Genomic DNA, 12,351 nt, shown 5'->3' on the forward strand with positions numbered 1-12,351 from the left:
AAGAGGATATTGTCACGAACATCCAGAAGTGCTCAGTGCTGTTAGTCATCCAGAAAGGTTTTAGCTAGAGCTACGTCATGTTTCCTAAAAAGGCACATTCCAACAACCATATTTCTCTATAATTCAAATGATGTATCCATGTTAACGTTTGGCTGTGGGGGCAAATAGCGACTAACGAAGAGAAGTAGAAGAGAGAAAAATAATGATGATTAGTATGGAATTGTCTGCACTGTAGGATAGTGATCATTATCACACACTGACCCGTCAAGAAAAAAACTTTATCACACGCCGATGTGTTTGCAAACAATAATACAATTAGACTCATAATACATACCTAAGTCTTATTATGTTTCTCTGAAACACATGGGTTGACCATTATCTTCTTTCCAAAATTTAAGTACTATTGTTGGAATTTTGCTAGTAGGCCTTTGGCCCAAAGCCCAACTAAAATTCTGAAATTCTCTTGGCCCATTCATACACACATGTGAGTGGAGTGAGTGAGGCTAAAATTTAGTCCCACCTCATAAGTTGAGAGGGAGTTGCACCTCTCTTCTACCACTTGTATGAGCATGAGAAGAGGAGACCTACACGCGCGCTCCTCCTCGTCGCGCCGCGCCGCGGGTTGCGGGAATGAGCCGAGCCGAGGACAGAGCTATGCACGTTGTCTATATTTTTGCTGCTCGGGAAAAATTAATGAGTTTACTCCCACGACCTACCCGGCCCGCACTATATAGTCAGGCAGACGTCTACCCTAGCCGCCGCCGCATCGTATGGTTTCTCACCACCGTTCCAGATCATTGCGCCGCCAAGCAAGCCTTCTCCATCCCTCCTTTCGGCGTGCACCGGGAGAAGGGACAGCAGGCCTCCGGAACCCCGCCTCTCGTGATCCTATACGGGAGAGGGGCGATCAGGTTTTTGGGGAGCGCACTCGCGCGACTACTGGCAGTGACGACTTCGCGAACGACGACTTCTTCCCCGACCTCGGCAACCTCATCCTCGACGACATGGGCGACAACGTCAACGCCGGCGGTGCTGCTCCCGCTGCACCGTATGTGATTCTATCCTTCCTGTTCGAGATCGTGGTAGAATTCATGTTTCTAGTATGTGCCCTAGATGTGATCTGTTCATCTGCTATGCTAGTTCGCATGATTAGTTTAATCTCTGCACTGTAGTCATGATTTATCTTCTGCTTATTCGGATTAAATCTCGTAGTAATTTGCTCATATTTCCAACAATCCAAAAACCTGATTATAGGCAATTTACTCCGAGTGGTTTTGCTGCGCATCTGAAGCCACCTGCCTTTAAGGGGGTGCAATATAAGAGGTGGCGCGCGAGAGCAGTCTACTGGTTTCAGACCATGGGCTGCTATGACGCCACTAAGGGCAAGCCTGAGGGTGATCTTAATCCAGCACAGCTGGAAGCTTTTGAGAAGATCGATACTCTCTTTAAAGTGGCTCTTCTGAGTGTTCTGGATGATTCCATTGTGGATTCGTATATGTCGTTTGAAAACGGCAAGGACATGTGGGTTGCGCTCGAGGCCAAGTTTGGTGCCTCGGACGCCGGCAGCGAGTTGTACGTCATGGAGTAATTCTATGACTACAAGATGATTGATGAGCGCTCTGTTGTACAGCAGGCTCATGAGATACAGTCGCTCGCAAAAGAACTTGAGTATTTCAAGTGTGTGTTGCCGGACAAATTTGATGCCGAAGGCATCATTGCCAAGCTTCCACCTTCGTGGAACAATTTTGCTACTTGTCTGAAACACAAGAGACAGGAGTTTTCCGTTGCGGATCTCATTGGTACTCTTGATGTTGAAGAGAAGGCGAGAGCAAAGGACACACGTGCTCGAGTTGCTGAGGGAGCTTCTAGTGCCCACATGGTACAGAAGAAGAACTTCCAGCCCAACAAGTTCAAAAACAACAAGAACAAAACTCGGGGCAAAGGCAAGTTTGATTCAAAGAACAAGCCATCGCATTCTACCAACTTCAAGAAGAATTCTCATAAGAAGGGGAAGGGACTTTGCCATGTCTGCGGTGATCCTAATCAGTGGGCTCCGAAGTGTCCTAACCGCTTTGAGGAGCGCGAACATGAGAAGAGCGGCAAGTCCGTTAATGTTGTCATCGGTGATACTGATATGAAGGAATCTGGGTACGGTATGCTACCTACCATCCTTTCAGTATTTCAATCTTATGATTGGTTAATTGATACCGGTGCCAATGTACATGTTTGTGCTGATGCCTCCATGTTTTCTTCTTACCAGGCAACAGGGACTTCACCCGTGCTGATGGGGAACGAGTCACATGCTGTCGTTCGAGGTGTTGGTACGGTCGATCTGAAGTTTACTTCGGGGAAGACTGTGCGTCTGAAGAACATTCATCATGTGCCGTCTATCAATAAAAATCTCGTTAGCGATTCCCGTTTATGTCGAGATGGTTTTAAGTTGGTTTTCGAATCCAATAAAGTTGTAATTTCAAAGTATGGACAATTTGTTGGAAAAGGCTATGAGAGAGGAGGCTTGTTCCGCCAGTCTTTGTCAGATATTTGCACTAAAGTTATTAATAATGTTTGCCACAATAATGAGTCTGATATTTGGCATTCACGACTTTGTCACATTAATTTTGGTTGCATGACGCGGCTAGCCAATATGAATTTAATTCCGAAAATCCCTACTGTCAAAGGCTCTAAGTGCCAAGTATGTGTGCAAGCTAAGCAACCTTGCAAGTCCCATAAGACTGCAGAGGCAAGAGACTTGGCGCCACTAGAGCTTATATATTCTGATCTTTGTGAGATGAATGGCGTGTTGACAAAAGGTGGAAAGAGATACTTCATGACATTGATTGATGACTCCACTAGATATTGTTATGTGTATCTTCTGAAATCAAAAGATGAGGCTTTAACTTTCTTCAAAAACTATAAAGCTGAGGCAAAGAACCAACTTGATCGAAAAATTAAACGGCTTAGGTCCGATCATGGTGGAGAGTATTTTTCCAATGAATTTGATCTGTTTTGTGCGGAACATGGTATAATCCATGAGAGGATGCCTCCCTACTCACCTCAGTCAAATGGGGTAGCCGAAAGAAAGAACCGAACTCTAACTGATATGGTTCACACCATGTTAGACACATCGGGTCTTTCCAAGGAATGGTGGGGGGAGGCGTTAATGACTGCGTGTCATGTCCTAAACCGAGTTCCCACAAAGCATAAGACCATGACTCCATTTGAGGAATGGGAAAGGAAAAGATTGAAACTCTCTTACCTACGTACTTGGGGTTGTTTGGCGAAAGTCAATATACCAATTCCCAAGAAACGCAAGCTTGGACCAAAAACTGTGGATTGTGTTCTTCTGGGCTATGCCTTTCATAGCATTGGCTATAGATTTTTGATAATCAGAGGTATCCGACATGCATGTTGGTACGATTATGGAGTCGAATGATGCAACTTTCTTTAAGGACATATTTCCTATGAAGGATATGTCGAGTTCATCAAATCAGGAGATACCTACTCCATCTAGTGAGGAATTCGCTTTAATTCCTGAACCCCCATTGCGATGGAACACGTTGAGAATCCTGTTGAGGGTGACAATGGAACTCCTGTGAGGAGTAAGAGACAGAGGACTGCAAGGTCTTTTGGTGATGATTTCATTGTGTACCTTGTGGATGACACACCCAGGACTATTTCAGAAGCCTATGCATCTCCTGATGCTGACTACTAGAAGGAAGCTGTCCATAGCAAGATGGATTCCAACTTAGCTAACGGAACCTGGGAGATCACTGACCGTCCTTATGGGTGCAAACCTGTAGGATGTAAGTGGTTGTTCAAGAAGAAGCTTAGACCTGATGGCACGATTGAAAAGTACAAGGCACGGCTTCTGGCCAAGGGTTATACCCAGAAACAAGGTGAAGACTTCTTTGATACTTACTCACCCGTGGCTAGACTGACCACAATTCGGGTGCTACTATCACTGGCTGCCTCACATGGTCTTCTCGTTCATCAAATGGACGTTAAGACGGCTTTCCTCAATGGAGAGTTGAAGGAGGAAATTTACATGGATCAGCCAGATGGTTTTGTAGTACCTGGTCAGGAAGGAAAGGTGTGCAAGTTATTAAAGTCTTTATATGGCCTTAAACAAGCTCCTAAGGAGTGGCATGAGAAGTTCGAAAGAACATTAACTGCTGTCGGCTTTGTAGTAAACGATGGTGACAAGTGTGTGTACTATCGCTATGGTGGGGGCGAAGGAGTTATTCTTTGTCTGTATGTCGATGACATACTGATCTTTGGAACCAATCTTGATTTAATCAAGGAGGTTAAGGATTTCTTATGTCGCTGTTTTGAGATGGAGGATCTAGGAGTAGCTGATGTTATCTTAAACGTCAAGCTATTGAGAGATGAGAATGGTGGGATCACACTGCTTCAATCTCACTATGTGGAAAAGATCTTGAGTCGTTTTGGGTATAGCGACTGCACGCCTTCTCCAACTCCATATGATGCTAGTGTGTTGCTTCGAAAGAATCGATGGATTGCTAGAGATCAACTGAGGTATTCTCAGATTATTGGCTCGCTCATGTATCTGGCGAGTGCCACGAGGCCTGACATCTCTTTTACTGTGAGCAAGCTGAGTCGGTTTGTGTCAAAACCGGGAGATGATCATTGGCATGCGCTTGAGAGAGTTATGCGCTATTTGAAAGGAACTGCGAGCTATGGGATTCACTGTTGGAAATATGCCCTAGAGGCAATAATAAAATTGTTATTATTATATTTCCTTATTCATGATAATTGTCTATTGTTCATGCTATAATTGTGATATCCGGAAATCGTAATACATGTGTGAACACATAGACCATAACATGTCCCTAGTGAGCCTCTAGTTGACTAGCTCGTTGATCAATAGATGGTTACGTTTTCCTGACCATGGACATTAGATGTCATTGATAACGGGATCACATCATTAGGAGAATGATGTGATGGACAAGACCCAATCCTAAGCATAGCACTAGATCGTGTAGTTCGTTTGCTAAAGCTTTTCTAATGTCAAGTATCATTTCCTTAAACCATGATATCGTGCAACTCCCGGATACCGTAGGAATGCTTTGGGTGTACCAAACGTCACAACGTAACTGGATGGCTATAAAGGTGCACTACAGGTATCTCCGAAAGTGTCTGTTGGATTGGCACGGATCGAGACTGGGATTTGTCACTCCGTATGACGGAGAGGTATCTCTGGGCCCACTCGGTAATGCATCATCATAATGAGCTCGATGTGACTAAGTAGTTAGTCACGGGATCATGCATTACGGAACGAGTAAAGTGACTTGCCGGAAACGAGATTGAACGAGGTACTGGGATACCGACAATCGAATCTCGGGCAAGTAACGTACCGATTGACAAAGAGAATTGTATACGGGATTGCTTGAATCACTACAAGAAATGTGTTAATCCATGACGGATTCAAACTGTCACGTCTGTGTGCAAATCCGTCATGGTAGTTCGTTCTTGACAGATTTAAAATCCGTCATGTATATCGCGTCATAATTTGATCACCATGCACTCCATGACGGATCTCCAGAACCGTCATGGATTCATGACGGTTCTTGACTGTCATAATTTACTATCAGATAACGGTGTTAATCATGCATTCCATGTCATCATCTGACATGGCGGCCAACATGGATCTGACATGGCGGCCCATGTAGTAGTCGGCCTAATCAGTGTTTTCGCCCACTAAATTTCAACTCTACCCAAAACTGTCGGCCCATCATAATTTTGATCCATTAAACTTCGGATCCGTTCAAAGCCCATTAATTTTAGTTGAGACATTAGCCGATCCACTTGTTTCTTTTGGTCCATAGAAACTTGTCAATACGATTTTTTCTGGCTACGTATACTCACTATCTTATATAGATAAAAAGAAAAATTGCATAAATATATCAGATAACTAAATTTTATTTTTACCAAAAGGAAGAAATACACAACAAAAAACTTGGAATTACAGATTTTTTTTCCAAATCTGGCCTACTACTTTTGCCCGGAGCTATTCTGCAGCCACCACATCAAGCGCCGCCGACCCTTCGCGGGATGTCAATCGGAGTTCATCGCCATTGTTTTTCTGGCACGGATCTGGCAAACTTCTTTAAAACAATGTAAAATAAAAAGACACCACTGGAGACGCCTTAGCGAGGCGTTCGCTGCTGCTGCTCGTGTTGGAAGGTGCCGATGTGGGGGCGTCTCCTCCAGGCGAGGAAGTGGCCGGCCAGCGGTGGCGTTGGATCCCGCAAGCGGTATGACGTCGTCGAGGTGGCCGACGACCCAAGCGAGGCGGGGAGGTCGGAACGGGGCGCTGGCATCCGGATCCAACCGGATCCCGACGAATCTGAAGGAGAACAACGGCTGGGAGGTGAGCTCGGGTGATGCCATGGGCGCTTGGCCTCCATTGCAGCAAGGAGGAGAGAGATTAGAGAGGAAAACATAGGAGAGCGAAAGATGCGGTGCAAGGCGCGGCTCACCGGCGTGCTGCGGTAGGAGGCGCGGGCGGCGGCCCTTCGCGCAGACGGCAGCGTCCGGCGGCTGCGAGCACTGGAGTTGCTCGGGCGCGGCTGCTGCTGGCATGGTGCTCGTGTTTGTGTGGCTGTGTGAGAGGATAAGAATCAGGGGAAAGCACAGGTAGTGAGTAGAAGAAGCAGGGACCGTTGGATCAGCTAAGGATGGACGGTGGAGAGGCGTGATCCGTGGGAGGTCTGGTTCAGCCAATCAGAAGGCAGCAGGCTAGAAAAAATCATCTACTACTATAAGAACGTCCTATGTGTGTTTAGATTAAAACTGTAGCTTAATATAAATGCAAATGAGGTCTTGGGTTCAAAACCCACGTACGTACCACTATTTTTGTTGTTTTCTTTTTCCTTATTTTCTTAGTTTTATTTTACTAAACTTAATTCGTTCTTGGACATGGATAAATGAAATGGAATCTTTTTTTGTACTTTATTTGGAGACAAACATCTGAACATATTTTCCAACTGAATTTTCAAGCATTTTGGAGTTTGTTTGCATTTTGAAATTTAAAAACAGAAAACTCCATGTTCAAGACGTATCGGATTTGGCTCGCAAAGGCAATGGCCATGAACAGTGGGAAAAATAATCCAATATGACAAGGTAATAATTATAACCGGAAAAGCTAACAACTGACAATGTCCATAAATCATAGTGGACTAACTGAAAAGGAGCGGTGGTGAAGGATGTAGAGGTAGGTACAGGGAGGCGTGTATGTTTGCCGGGTTGGCATGCAGTGCAAATCATGGAGTCACAGACATCTCTGTTACATGAGTCTAAGAAATCAAGGGGAGAATGAGCTTAAGTAGATGAGCTGGGGTGGGCAAGTCTGCGATGCCACAAGTTGGATGACTGGACGGTGAGGACCATCGGAGAGGAGCGCACCATGAATGCTTGAAAACGATAGAGATCACCTCCACTATTGCACCTCAAGAGAAGGGCCCTGCTGACCAGATCCGTCACGGAAAAACTAGCAGGGTCAATTTCCACAGAAACAAGGTTTTCACGAGTAAATTGTCGGATTGAAATAAGGTTCTTAACAATATTAGGCGAGAGAAACATTTTGGAAAGATGAAAAGGGCGAGGGGAAGGAGAGCGCTACCGATGCCAACAACAGGAAGGCAGGCCCCATTACCGACTATTATGGAAGAAGAATCAGACGCTCATGGAGAATGAGACAACGTGAGGCTACCAGAGTCTTAGGTGACATAAGATGCAGCTCATGTGTCAATTATCCACTCCGGCGTCGGGGGAACGCGACGCCGTAGCTGGGCCCGGCGTGCAGCATGGCGTTAGTGTCCCACGTGTACGAAGGGCCGGCGTACGGAGCTGGCGGCACGCCAGAGTAAATAACTAGGTACGCCTGCGTCTGCGCACCAAGCTGGGACCTAAGGATGCCTATAGAGTTCGGGCGCACCCAGGAGCGCGAGCGGGTCGGAACGACGCACCCTAGGGGGTGAAGTACCCCAACCAAGGGTGGTCGCCACGACAGTCGGACGCCTCGCCGCACTCGCCATCGTTTCGGCCCCGATCGCCGCGGACACGGCCGCGGTGCGCATTGAGTTCGGGGCTGAGTCTTGCCATTCTCACACTCTTCTATTATGAATTTTTGGTGATTATTTCTAACATTTGCAGTTCAAAATCGAGTTGTATTCAGTAAACGCCTAGAAGTATAACAAACGAACCTAAAAAAACATCAAATGAAATCATGTATTAATATTTGGTTCTAAATTAATTTCTAGCTATAAAATTTAATTTCCTAATCTTACCGACAAAGTTTCATGGACGTCATTTGTATCCTTTTTATTTAAATTAATTTATGCACTTTATTTATTAAATAAGATTTCCCATTCAATTAATTGGTAGGCCAAGCTCACAGTTTTTGTTTTGCTGCAAAAGAACTCACGATTTTCTTTGTGTTTCTACTATTGGTTTTATGTGTTTTACAATATTCATCATCATTTTGGTTTTTGATTTTATGTCCATTTTTTATTTCATATTTTGAATTTCGTTTTTATTTTTATTCAATTTTATTTTATTTTAGAAAAATACATCTGAACTTTATCCAATAGCCGTTGTACATTTTTTCTGTGCACACGTAACATTGTTTTATACACGTTGACCATTTTTTAATACATGATGATTTTTTCAAAAATACATGTTTGAATTTGTTTTTCGAAAAATGTTAACCATTTTTTTAAATACAAGTTGCCAAGTTCGAAGGTGCTAACCTCTTAAAATTCATGTCTCGGGTTTGAGTTCCATTCATGTGCTGTTCTTTTTTTTAATTAAAATATGTGACTACCTCTATAGAATTGTCACGTGTACTATAATACATATATTTTGTTTTATAGGAGTTTCGATAATTTTTAGATGATTTAATATTTTCTATGGTTTAAGTGAATTTGTGTGTGCTTACAGGAGGTAGTGCCATTTTCTTGTATATGTAAGTCAAATAAGGTTTAAACATTTCAAAAAAAATATTTAAGGAGTTATGCTGTCTTTTCACAAAAGAAAAAACATGTTGTTGCCTACGCGTGAAAAGTATTATAAAAAATTTAAAAAAACTTGGCTCGTTAGAACGTAGAGGTTAGTGCTACGTGGTTCCAATCCCCGTTCAATCACCTTTTTTATACTAAAAAACTTGGCTTGTTTTATCTGTAAGTAGACCTTAAAAAGGCATTTAACAGAAACATAGATATACCCTAGGTCCCTAGCGGTAGCGACCTAGGTATATAAGCGTGAGGTCCCCTAGTTAAATGCCTTCTACAGTATTTTTCTCGTCGCAGCTTCGCTGAAGCAGAGCGAAGGGAGCGAGCGACACGGGCCGGCCCACTTGCAGCAAGGAAGCGGTTTTTTTCTTGTTTTGTTTTACAGGTTTTATTTATTAATTTTGTTTTTCGTTTTATTTTTTCCTTTTTTCTGTTTATTTATTGCTGTTATTTTCATTTCTATTTTTTGTCTTTTTATTTTCATTTTTCATTCTTCAAAATTTCCATAAATTCTTCAGAATTTTCAAAAAATGTTTGAATTTTCAGAAAATGCATGAAATTCCAAAATTTGTTCACGTTTTCAAAAGAAAAAACACACTTCAAAAAAGTTCGGAATTCCTATTTTGTTCACTGTATCGAAGAAATATGTTCACCATACACTAAAAAAATGTTCATTGTGTATAAAAAATCTTCATCTACAATTTTGGTTTAACGTGCATTTGAAAAAAAAGTTAATCGTATATTTTAAAATTGTTCAGTGTATTTGAATAATGTTGACGGTATACTTAGAGAATGTTCAGTGTATATTCTAAATTCACTTTTTGTTCAAAAACCTTGTTCAGATTTTCAGAATTTGTTCAAAATTTTAGAAAATTTTCATGTTTTAAAAATGAATATTCGATATTTTAAACGATTTCCAAACATTGATCGCATTTTAAAGAAATTTTATTCACAATTTTTTCCAAGAAATTTTGAAACACCCCGGATCTGCCGCTTTTCTCATTGGTACTTTTAAACATGGTGCTGCATATGAGACGTAGTCAGTCCCTACTCAGCTGGCCGGCATCGCTAGGAATAGGAAGCGTTTTGAGGTTTGGAGTTCAACTCTCATCGTGTTCGTTTTCTTTTTTCGATTTGCTCGGCACCTGCCAATTGGGCTGGCCCATTTACGCACCACCTTTAGTGAAGGCTGCTCGATTTTTAACGCTATCGAGCGTCGAGCAGGAGCTCTCTAAAAGAGCAACGTTGGGACACGCATCAGCAACATTCCGTTTTCCTTTGAAAAAAGGCACCAGAAGGCCCATCATGTTTTCATGTAAAAAAAGACTTAGAGCAGCCCAACCTCGAGATGGTACAGCAGCAGCAATCCCTTTGTTTTAGGAAAACGGAAAGCAACGTCGGGACATGCATCACATTCTGCTTTCCTAAAAAAACACCAGAAGGCCGTCCTTGACGATTTGAACAACTTAAAAAAACTAAGGCTAGCATATGTGGGTCGAACACGCGTGACACATCAGCATGAGCCATCCATGATGGTATGTTGGGTGTACAGCTGGTCGAGTCGTGAAGGTATCCGTGACGGTCCATCACGAGGGCGCCATTGTTGTTGGGTTTGTTCTCATCACATTAATCTGTGACGGATTTCATGACGAATAAGACGAATTCGTCATCGATCATGATGGTTCATGAGAACGTCATCAGAAATCCGTCATGGATTAACACATTTCTAGTAGTGAATCCTCGACATCGTGGTTCATCCGATGAGATCATCGTGGAACGTGTGGGAGCCAACATGGATATCCAGATCCCGCTGTTGGTTATTGGCTAGAGAGGTGTCTCGGTCATGTCTGCATGATTCCCGAACCCGTAGGGTCTACACATTTAAGGTTCGATGACGCTAGGGTTATAAGGAAGGTTTGTATGTGATTACCGAATGTTGTTCGGAGTCCCGGAAGATATCCCGGACGTCACGAGGAGTTCCGGATTGGTCCGGAGGTGAAGATTTATATATGGGAAGTCATCATACGGTCACCGGAAATATTCGGGGGTATACGTGTATTGTACCGGCACCACCAGAGGGGTTCCGGGGGTCCACCGGGAGGGTCCACCAGCCCCGGAGGGCCTTATGGGCTGTAGGTGGAAGGGAACCAGCCCCTAAGTGGGCTGGGCGCCATCCCCCCTAGGTCCCATGCGCCTAGGGTTGGGGGGAACCCTAAAGGGGGGCGCCCCCCTTGCAAGGGGGGCGCCCCCTCCCCCTTCGCCGCCGCCCCCCCTCTAGATCTCATCTAGAGGGGCCGGCCCCCTTCCCCCTTCTCCCTATAAATAGAGGGGTGGGGAGAGGGCTGCAGCACCACATCCAAGGCGCAGCCCCTCCCCTCCCCAACACCTCTCCTCCTCCGCGTGAGCTTGGCGAAGCCCTGTCGGAGAACTGCCACTCCATCACCACCACGTCGTCGTGCTGCTGTTGGAGCCCTCTTCCTCAACCTCTCCCTCCTCCTTGCTGGATCAAGGTGCGGGAGACGTCACCGGGCTGCACGTGTGTTGAACGCGGAGGTGCCGTTGTTCGGCGCTAGGATCGGAATCTACCGCGATCTGAATCGCTACGAGTACGACTCCCTCATCCGTGTTCTTGCAACGCTTCCGACTCGCGATCTTCAAAGGTATGAAGATGCACTCCCCTCTCGTTGCTAGTAAACTCCATAGATTGATCTTGGTGATGCGTAGAAAATTTTAATTTCTACAACGATCCCCAACAGTGGCATCATGAGCTAGGTCTATGCGTAGTTTCTATGCACGAGTAGAACACAAGTTATTGTGGGCGTCGATTTTGTCAATTTACTTGCCGTTACTAGTCTTATCTTGATTCGGCGGCATCGTGGGATGAAGCGGCCCGGACCGACCTTACACGTACGCTTACGTGAGACAGGTTCCACCGACTGACATGCAGTAGTTGCATATGGTGGCTAGCGGGTGTCTGTCTCTCCCACTTTAGTCGGATCGGATTCGATGAAAAGGGTCCTTATGAAGGGTAAATGGAAATTGGTATATCACGTTGTGGTTTTGGCGTAGGTAAGAAACGTCCTTGCTAGAAACCTATAGCAGCCACGTAAAAATTTTGCAACAACAATTAGAGGACATCTAACTTGTTATTGCAGCATGTGTCATGTGATGTGATATGGCCAGAAGAATGTGATGTATGAGATTGATCATGTTCTTGTAATTGGAATCACGACTTGCATGTCGATGAGTATGACAACCGGCAGGAGCCATAACAGTTGTCTTAATTTATTTATGACCTGCGTGTCAACTGAAACGTCAT

At 44.2% G+C, this 12,351-nt stretch overlaps 1 long non-coding RNA gene across 1 annotated transcript; it reads right to left on the reverse strand.

Moving 5' to 3' along the window:
- Positions 1–5,922: 5,922 nt before the first annotated feature.
- LOC123140861 (uncharacterized) lies at positions 5,923–6,646 on the reverse strand. The gene is made up of 2 exons (XR_006470079.1): positions 6,501–6,646; positions 5,923–6,367 (listed from the first exon to the last, which is right to left on the reverse strand). It is a non-coding gene; the product is annotated as an uncharacterized lncRNA (long non-coding RNA).
- Positions 6,647–12,351: the final 5,705 nt, after the last annotated feature.

This window comes from Triticum aestivum, chromosome 6D, assembly GCF_018294505.1.
Source record: "Triticum aestivum cultivar Chinese Spring chromosome 6D, IWGSC CS RefSeq v2.1, whole genome shotgun sequence".
Classification (NCBI taxonomy): Eukaryota; Viridiplantae; Streptophyta; class Magnoliopsida; order Poales; family Poaceae; genus Triticum; species Triticum aestivum.